The sequence below is a fragment of the Pteropus alecto genome, unplaced genomic scaffold (assembly GCF_000325575.1).
Source record: "Pteropus alecto unplaced genomic scaffold, ASM32557v1 scaffold75, whole genome shotgun sequence".
Classification (NCBI taxonomy): Eukaryota; Metazoa; Chordata; class Mammalia; order Chiroptera; family Pteropodidae; genus Pteropus; species Pteropus alecto.
Window position 1 is genome coordinate 12,408,493 of NW_006440638.1, and position 9,458 is coordinate 12,417,950.

Here is a 9,458-nt window from a genome sequence, read left to right on the forward strand (position 1 = left end):
AGACAGATGCCATATGATTTCACTTATATATAGATTCTAGAGAACAGGATAATCAAACAAACCACAGAAACAAGCTCATAGTTACAGAATGCATTTTGATGGTTGGCAGATGTAAGCAGGTTAGGGGGGATGTGTGAAGTGGGGAGGGGATTAAGAGGTACAAACTGGTAGTTTCAAAATAGTCATGAGGATGTAGAGTATAGTATGGAGAATATGGTCACTAGTATTGTAATAAGTATGTAAGGTATAAGATGGGTACTGTATTTATTGGGGCGATCATTCATAAGCTATATAAATATCTAATTACCATGTTATACACCTAGAATTAATAAATATTGTATGTCAACTATAATTGAAAAAATAAAAATATTAAGATAAATAACAGTCTACGGCCATACTACCCTGAACAAGCCCTATCCTGTCTGATATCGGAAGTTAAGCAGGGTCAGGCCTGGTTAGTATTTGGATGGTAGACCACCTAGGAAGACCAGGTGCTGTAGGCGTAAAAAGTAGAAAAGTAAGGGATTGTAAGCTGACAAGATCCTTGCAATCTGTGAGGGTTGCCTCACCTAAAAAATTAATTAATTAATTAATTAATTAATAAAATTTCCACTTGAAAGCAACACATACCACTTCCACTTATATTTCTGATACCAAAACAAGTCATCATATTTAGCCTAACTTCATAGGGTCAGGGATGAATAATCATCTCACAGGGAAGAGGAGAAAACATTTTGAAGAGCAATACTATTGCTACCATGCCTAATAATAACTATTATTTATTGAGCAACTACTATAAGCCAAGCGTTGCTCTATATTATATCTCATCTTTACAAAATCTCTATAAGATAGTTGTTTTGTTTCCTCTCTAGAAATAAGGAAACTTATATACAGAAAAATTGGTTTATTCAACCACTGTTCTTTCATTAAGCTTGGTGATGAACTTTGCATTGCACCTCACTGTAGAGGTACAAATAATGACCAGGAGAATCATGACCTTTATCCACAGAGTACCTGAGATTAGCATAGGAGACTAGTTAACAAATAATCATTTGATATCATTTGTGACAGATCTCAAAGAAGAGGTTCAGGATGCTATGTGAATATATGCAGAGAAGAGTCAAAGAAAATTTCTCTGAGAAAATGATTTTTAAGCTGAAATATGACAGATAAATAGAAGGTAGCAAGATGAACGTGTGGCAGGACTTTATGTGCAAAAAGCCTGAGGAAGGAAAAGACGGTGCTGAATTCATAGCAGCACAATCATATGATTGATTAATGGGGATATGTTAAAAGTCACAGGCATGGTATATGAGTTTTTTTTTTAAGAACAGTGAAGGGGGAGTCATGTAGCCTAGATGTTAGGAGCACAGACTCTAAACCTGCATTGCCTGGGTTCAAATCCTCATTTTCTCACTTACTATCTGTATAAGACTAGGCAATTTATTTAATCTCTTATTATCTCAGTTATCTCATTTAAAAAATGTGAATAGAAATAATAATTACCTTAGAATTTTGTTACAAGTTAATATTAGTAAAGCACTTAAAACAGTGCCTAGTACATAATTGCTTTTTAGTAAATTTTATATTTTCTTTGTGTTAAAGGAAACACAGTGGCATATCTGTTAAGCAAATAAGGACAATGAGCTAAAATGACAGTAACAATCAAGCCTTCACTCACTTACTGTGACAGAATGAATAAGATGCAAAATAGAGGTGCTGGCTTTCCATTGTTCTACTTTCTTCCACTCTGCCTCTGTGGAACCGTACTGAGTGAAGCTCAGGCAGATGCAGTGCACATGGAGGAAATCATCTCATGTCCCAGGAACCTGAACAGAAGGCTCCTGAATGTTTATGACCTGGTGGGCCAGGGAAGAGGGAGAGAGAAAGAGAAAGGAGTAGAAATAGAAAAGTACCAAGTCCAAGTGAAGAAGAGTGCCTCAGCCATGGCCCATGATTAAGAGCTATTAGCACAGGAATCTCAGATAGGAATGCAGACATGCATAGAAGTCGGGGCTAAGCTGGGGGCGGGGGCAGGGGCGGAGGGGGGCGAATCTGAGCCCTTGACTGAAGCTCCCTCTGGAAACCTGCTATGTACTGCCTGAGCGCCAGGTCTGGTGTGGGTAGAGCAACTCTTCCCATGACATCTGCTGGGAAAAGCCTTGCAATTGCCCATGATTGGATCTGAAAGATCATTCATGTAATTTTGGCTTGGAATCTAACTCCTCAATATTTAGTCAGAGCTATAAATTTTTTTGGCTTAAATTATCCCCTTGAAGTTCCCCAGCTGCTGATCACACTGTGATTGGAGCAAGAATTGCAGCAGATCTTCTGGAAGAGTCTTTGTTTGACAATCTCACTTATTTTTTGTTTGTTTGTTTTAATAACATTTTGCCTCATCTCAGTGGGTTTGGAGACTGACTTTCCAGCAAGTAAAAGTACTTTTTTAACAGCCCAGCACCCTGCTCAGTGCCACTCAAGATGAATTTCCCAGGTGTATCATCCCCTGAATAGGCTGAGGCTTCAGGCCCAAAGACAAATCCTTGCAACTTAAACAATTAAAAGGCCAGTGTGACTGAAGTGAGATAAAAGGCTGCCCAAGATGACACCAGATGACAGAAAGAGACCAGATCAAAGTGTAAGTGAACTGACCAGTGTCATAAAGTTAACATGAGTGGAAACTTGAAGCCATGTGTCCCTGGTTCCAAAGCCTTGCTCAGTTGTACTGAGCGAGATCTGAAAAAAAAAAAATCATTTGAAGATGATGATGGTTGAAGAAGCCGTTTTGGTGTTTCGATAAAGTTGTATTTGATGCAAAGGGAGAATATGGTGCTGTTAAACATGTTCACTGTCAAGAATGGAGGACATTTTTGCTTAGGATCCTGGAATCAAATTTTGTATTTTGATCTTAATAGTGGAGCGTAAAGATCAGGGGACTATTGAGTTGGTGGGAACTGACAGACCAATGAACAACCTGATTCCAAAAGTCAGTGCAGATGTGACTAATACCCTCACCAGTATTTAGCTTTTCCATGCAACATAATGAGAGAAAAAGTGAATCTGACTCAATAATACATCTGCTCATAGACTTGCATTTGTTAAATATGAAGCAAAATTCTGACAGCCATAAAACAGGGTGAACAGTTGTGTGTTTGTATTAAATATCATTGAGATAAGCAATAACCAGCTATTGAAGCAAAGGAACATCTGCGATATCATCACACTATTTCTGGTTGAGTCATCTCACACTGGGAGAAAACACAGGGAAATGGAGATATCACTTGTGGTGTTCTTAATTGAGTTTAGAAAGGACTTTTTTTTTTTTTTTTAAATCTTCCCAGGGTAGGCAACAACAGGTGTCATTTAAAAATAAAATTTTAGCTGATTATTACAGTTCATTGCATATCAGGCCTTAAAACTTATTTTAAATTTTTTTTGTCCTTACGATTCCTAGGATAAAACTTGAACACTTAAGATCTTGCAATTAATGAATTTGCCTCTAACTTTCTAGTTTTGGGGAAGACATTTTTGTCCAAACATTAGAAACACTCAATAATGCTATTTTCCAGGTTCTTGTCATCAGAAAGCTTAATAGGCAAAACACCCTCCATAAAAAATCCTAATAAAGTGCTAAGTAATTCATTAACTAAGCACCTTAAATGGAATGAGACCAAAAAAAGATACTAATTACACCAAATTACCTACTACAGAAGAATATTAAATTAATGGAATTAATATTTTATATTGTTAAAAGAAACCCTGTAAGTAATTTACTATAAATTCATCTTTATATAGATGGTAAATATGCACCCATAGAAATGAAATACCTGTCAAGTCTACACAATTAATGGATAGGGTTCATAGGTTATAGAAAAACTTTGAGGTCTAACATACCTGAATTTAAACATTGGGTTTGAAGCCTTGAGCAAATTATGTAATCATTCTGGGTTTCAGTTAATTTACATTAAAAAAGGGGGAAATGTAAATCTTCTCTTGTAAGGTTCTTACATAAAATAAATCAGATAACATATTTAAACTGCCAGGACATAGCACTCTGCTTATAGCAGATACTCAATAAATAGTTCTTATTATCATCTTGAGTAGAGCTGGAAAAAAGTAGAGTTCACATAGCCAGTTCACTATATCAAATTATTTCTGCAGATACAGTAAAAAAGAGAAAGAAAATCAAAGAAATCAAAATTTGAAACTATCAATTTTTCCAGGTATATCTACCAAGCCTCTGAGACGCATATGCTTTGAAGGGTTAACACTATACACAAGATAGTCTACAATTTAAATCACAAATTACTTAGCAAGAATTTTTCAACCCAAGTAAGGCAAAGAACAAAGCAAACTTAACCTGAGGACTGACTGCCTGCAAAGAACTAACTAGATTGATTGGATGATCCTATCCAATCAAAACTTAACTCTATGTGGTGGAAAGGAATAAGGTATTTTTATCCTCATTCTTTACAAGGTAAATCTTGCTAGCTGGTTTTGGTATAACCATATTCTATTCAGAAGATCTGATTTAATAATGTCCTCAACTTCCCCAGATGCCTACTCAAAGCAAAAACCCACAACCCAAAAGTCATACATATAGGCAAATTCAGAGTCAGACTGGCAGATATAATATTTTAACGACAATGATCTCTGTGTATACAGTCTCCATTGGATATGTAGAGCCCTTTGAAAATTATCTTCAAACAAGGAAATACAAAGTAAACAGCTGGTGACTTGAAGCAGAAATTTACTTTTAAGTAGTACAAATACATCATCAACTTAAATTTGTGTTCTTTGATAATATAAGCTGTAACTTTGTACAGTACCTTTTATCTATACTTTATTGATCAGACAGCACATTTAGAAGTATAAAACATTAAATAACTCATTAGAATATTGAAAGCTTAGAAGGATTGCTATACTTCTCATACATGACTCCTTTTTAAATATAAAATACTTGATACAAAGGCGTAATAAATGTACAACTTTCTTCCAAATGCTCAGCCCCTTTACCAACAATTTGATCTTCGTGTCATCTCTATATGGTCTGAACGCACTGGTGTTTTTTATCTTCATTTATTGTGCTGTGTACTATGGGAATAATTACTTCCCAGTGTGAAAGATGTTTGTTGGAGCACAATAGAACTGGTGCCTGTGAAAGTGTGCAGTATGAATGCCCTGTTTGCTTCCCAAACTGTAACTTTCTGCTGGACACATTATCCAAAATTATTCCAAGCTTTGTTGACTGTTTTTCCCCCTAAAAACCTTTGCTTTGAAATGGACAGAATGTTTTGTCTGAATTCTTACAGGTGTTGAATTCAGCTAATACATGAGAGATGTCCACCAGCCTCCCAAGTCCTAAGAGCCCTATACACATCAGAAAACTCCCTGCCTGTCCCAGAGGAAGATCTCAGAACCACCTGAACCTATAAATACAGCATTTGAATATCAAGAGTTTGCTAAAATAATTCCTCTGTACATGAAAACCTAAACTACCTTTAAAATATCACAGTACTCACACTTCCAGCATTTGCAATCCCATAAGATATTTTATAGTCAGTTGCTGGTACCCATAAAATTATGCAGAAATTGGCAGGATTATCATCAGTGTGTATCTTTTAGACATTAACAGTGTAGTTTTTGTATTACTTTGGATTTTTATTTTTATAAATACATTATTTAACATTGTATAAGAATATATTTGTCATCTTTAATTATGATCTACACTACTATTTATATTGATTGGTTTTGATTGGCTCTGAACTCTTTGTCCAGGGACAAAAAGTAATTTTCATGAGAAATTGCCATTAGTTGCTTTCTGTGATGTTTAAAATATGCTTTTTACAAATGCATGCTTTTATAATGACTGGAGCAACAATCATTTTTAACTACAGCTAATCTCTAGTTTTTGAGTAATGTGAGTAAAATAATATAATGTTTACACGTAATTTTTAAAATAATTTAGAATCTATGCTTGCCAATTGGCATTAATGTTTTAGCAAGTCTAACCAATTTTCCCAATAATGGAATTTTAGTTTATATTATCTCAAAATATTTGAATGTATATGTATACCAAATGGAAAAAAAATATGAACCAATATCTCATTTTCGCTCTATGGTTTGGAATTCCCTGGGGGTGCTTGTTATAAATCATGGGATCCTCTCCAGGCCAAATGAACCAAACACTGTAAAGGTCATTGTGATGGATTAGTATTTGATTTTAAAGCTGGACAATAAATATAATGGTTATGATGATGATGATGCCCATTTTAAAAGTAAGGAAACAGGCTTAAGCAATTAAAAAACTTGTCCTAGGTCACTTAGATATTTAGTAGTAGGGCCAGGACTTAAATCCATGTGTGTCCAACACCAAAGCCTATATCCTTCTCCACAATGCTTTAAGGTATACAAAATTTATACAAAATATACAAATTTATATGAAAGACTCACAGAGAATATAAATAAGACAATCAAGATAGTCAAGAACAATATAAAAAGGATGGAAGAACAGAAAGAGAAGATTTTTCATGATGCTGTAAAGAATTCCTATTAACTCTCACTATAGGTTTCTATTGTGCTTTAAGGTTTAACTGAGGGAGCAAGCTTCATATTGGGAAGCATCTTGAATTTCCGGTTGAGAAAAATGCTGGTAAACGATATTGTGATTTCTGACTAAGTATGCTAGTCTGTCCGTGCTCTGGATATGCTCAGTTCTTACCACTATCACCTCTCAACTGGACCACAATAGTGTTCTAAGTCTTTAGTCTTGCTTTCCCAGTGTACTTGCTATGCTGTGCTCACAGTGCGCTTTCCAAAATGAAAATTTTGTGTCGTTACTCTCTATAAAACTCATCTTGACTTTCCATTACCCTCAATAAAGGAACCCAAGAAATTTACCATGATCCCACAACCTTTTAAAGTCAGGCTCAAATCAGGCTCAATAACATCTCATTACTCTCTAGTCTTCATCTCTAATGATGTCTTTCCTCTGACTCTACCTTCATCCAGGTTTCTACTTACCCATTACACTCTGACACTAAATACAAATCTTCTTTCATTTCTTTACAAGGTCATGATCTTTTCTCCCCGTTGGCCTTTGCATAACCTGGCTCCTCTGCATGAAACATTCTTATATCAGTTTTGCACATTTCACTGCCAATTCTTATGTATCCTTCAGGTCTCTGTTTATATACCATTCTCCTCAACCCAAGCCCACCCACCCAGGCACATTTAAATAGTATTCTCCTTACTTATTCTAACATTTATCTCGCTGTGTCATAATAAGCTTTGGGCTTTTCTGTAAAACCCCATTAGAGGTAGTATACTCTTAGGGTGGGTTCAAAGTCTATCTTATTTACTAGGGAATCCTTAGTGCTTAATTATATATATATATATATATATTTGGTAAACAAATATTATTTGTCAAATAAATGAGGAGATCGGTGGATAAATAAATTAATGGTGAAAATATGACATAACAGATAAAAGATAGTTATAAAAAATATGATGAAGTAACTTTATCACCTTATATAAGGGAATCAGTTAATAATATATTTAATTTTACCACAATTTATCAAAGCACACTTTTTTCTGTTTCTTGCAATTATCTCTACAGAATTTCCATAAAATCTAGAAACAAGATAATATTTTTCTATAATCTGAAGATTTCTTTGATTACATAATAATAGTGAAATATCTGCTTATGTTTCTAGACTATTTAGATACTCATAGACATAAGAATTATGCAAATGACTTTCATGATTCGTGCTGCCCCAATTTCTCCCTGATGTGGAGACTCCTGCCACCCTTTTAGTGAGGGAAAGGGAAGAAATAGTGAATAGGAACAGTTCAATCCAGAAAGTTTCATTAATCTTTCCTGTGACAGGGTGGTGTAACATGGTGGTCAAAAGGATCATTTTTGATGTCACACAGACCTAGATTCAAAGCCCAGAAGGACCAATGTGACCTTGGAACATTCTAATACCTATTTTCTCACACACAACTCTCCATACTTAAAAAGTATTTTTGCAGCATCCATTCACTGGGAAGTAAACTTATTCCCTGATGTTGTGGTCACTATAGAAAGGACCATCAGGAAAGGACAATTTTCCCCAAAGCCTCTTTCTGCTTTTTAAAATATACTTAAAAGAAAATTCTAAGTTACTCTAAATTAAAATAGTATTGAAGAAAATGAATTAAATGAAAGTTTACCTACCTAGAACCAGAAGTCATTAATCACAGAACTAGAGGCAAAAAGAAAATAAATATCTTAAAATTTCCAAAAGTGAGACCTGGTAACTGCTGCAGGAGTGTGCCATGTTAGTGCATAACCTAGGCACAAAGATCAAAACTAGAGCTCCAGTCAAGATGGCAGAGTAGGTAAACAATGTGCTTGCCTACTCTCATGACCAAATTAAAATTACAACTAAACTAGAACAACCATTATTGAAAACCATCTGAAGCCTAGCTGAAAAGAAGTCCTATAACTAAGGACATACAGAAGAAGACACCTCGAGACTGGTAGGAGGAGCGAGATTGCAGATCTGGCTGGTTTAACATCCATCTGTGGCAGTTAAAAATCAAAACAAATATCTCAGATGCTGAAGTCCTCCCCTGAAGAGCGAGGGGTCCCAGCTCCAGACCAGCCTCCCCAGTCAAGTTTCCAGTGCCAGGAAGGGAAGGCATCACAACTTCTGGCTGTGAAAACCAGGAGAAATTGTGGCTAGGTGAGATGGAGGGCTGCTGGAGTCCCAAGTGTGTCTCTTAAAGGGCCTGCACACAAACTTGCTGATGGACTCAGTCCCTCTAAACTCCAGCGATGGGGCTGCAGCTTGAAAGGCACCAGGGACATATAAGAAAAAAATTATCTAGCTCCAGGGTGAGGGCTGGAGGAGCAGCTTTCTCACAGATAGTAGTGCTGGCAGAAGCCATTGTTTCTTTATTTAACCCTCCCACAACCCAGCATGCAGAGGCAGGCGGGCATTATATAAGAGTCTCCGTTGACCTGAACAATACCATTTGCCTTGCCCTAGTGATTCCCTGAGACTCTGCCTCACTAAACTTTTGGGCTAACCCAAGCTTCTTCCAGTGCCTTTTCATACAAATGGCCTGTTTGGGCTCATGTTTTGACTTTTCTAAAATCTTTCAAGATTCACAAACCAATCAGAAAAATAAAAAGATAAAAGATCCAAAAAGATGAGGAAAGTATAATGAACCTCTGAGACAGCATTGAGGGTACTAACACTTGCATCAGAGAGATACCAGAAAGAAAAAATAATGATGGAAAACTTTCCTATCCTGGCAAAGGAAATAGACATACAAGCCCAGGAAGCACAGAGATCCCAAACAAGATCAACCCAAAGAGGCCCACACCAAGACACATCTTAATTAACCTTAAGATTCCAAAGGTTAAAAACAGAGAGAATCTTAAAAGCAGCAGGAGAAAATAAGTTAGT

General features: G+C 36.0%; 1 pseudogene; it reads left to right on the top strand.

Annotated features, from left to right (window-relative positions):
• The first annotated feature begins 384 nt into the window (after positions 1 to 384).
• LOC112484359 lies at positions 385 to 503 on the top strand (annotated as a pseudogene).
• The last annotated feature ends 8,955 nt before the right edge of the window (positions 504 to 9,458 follow it).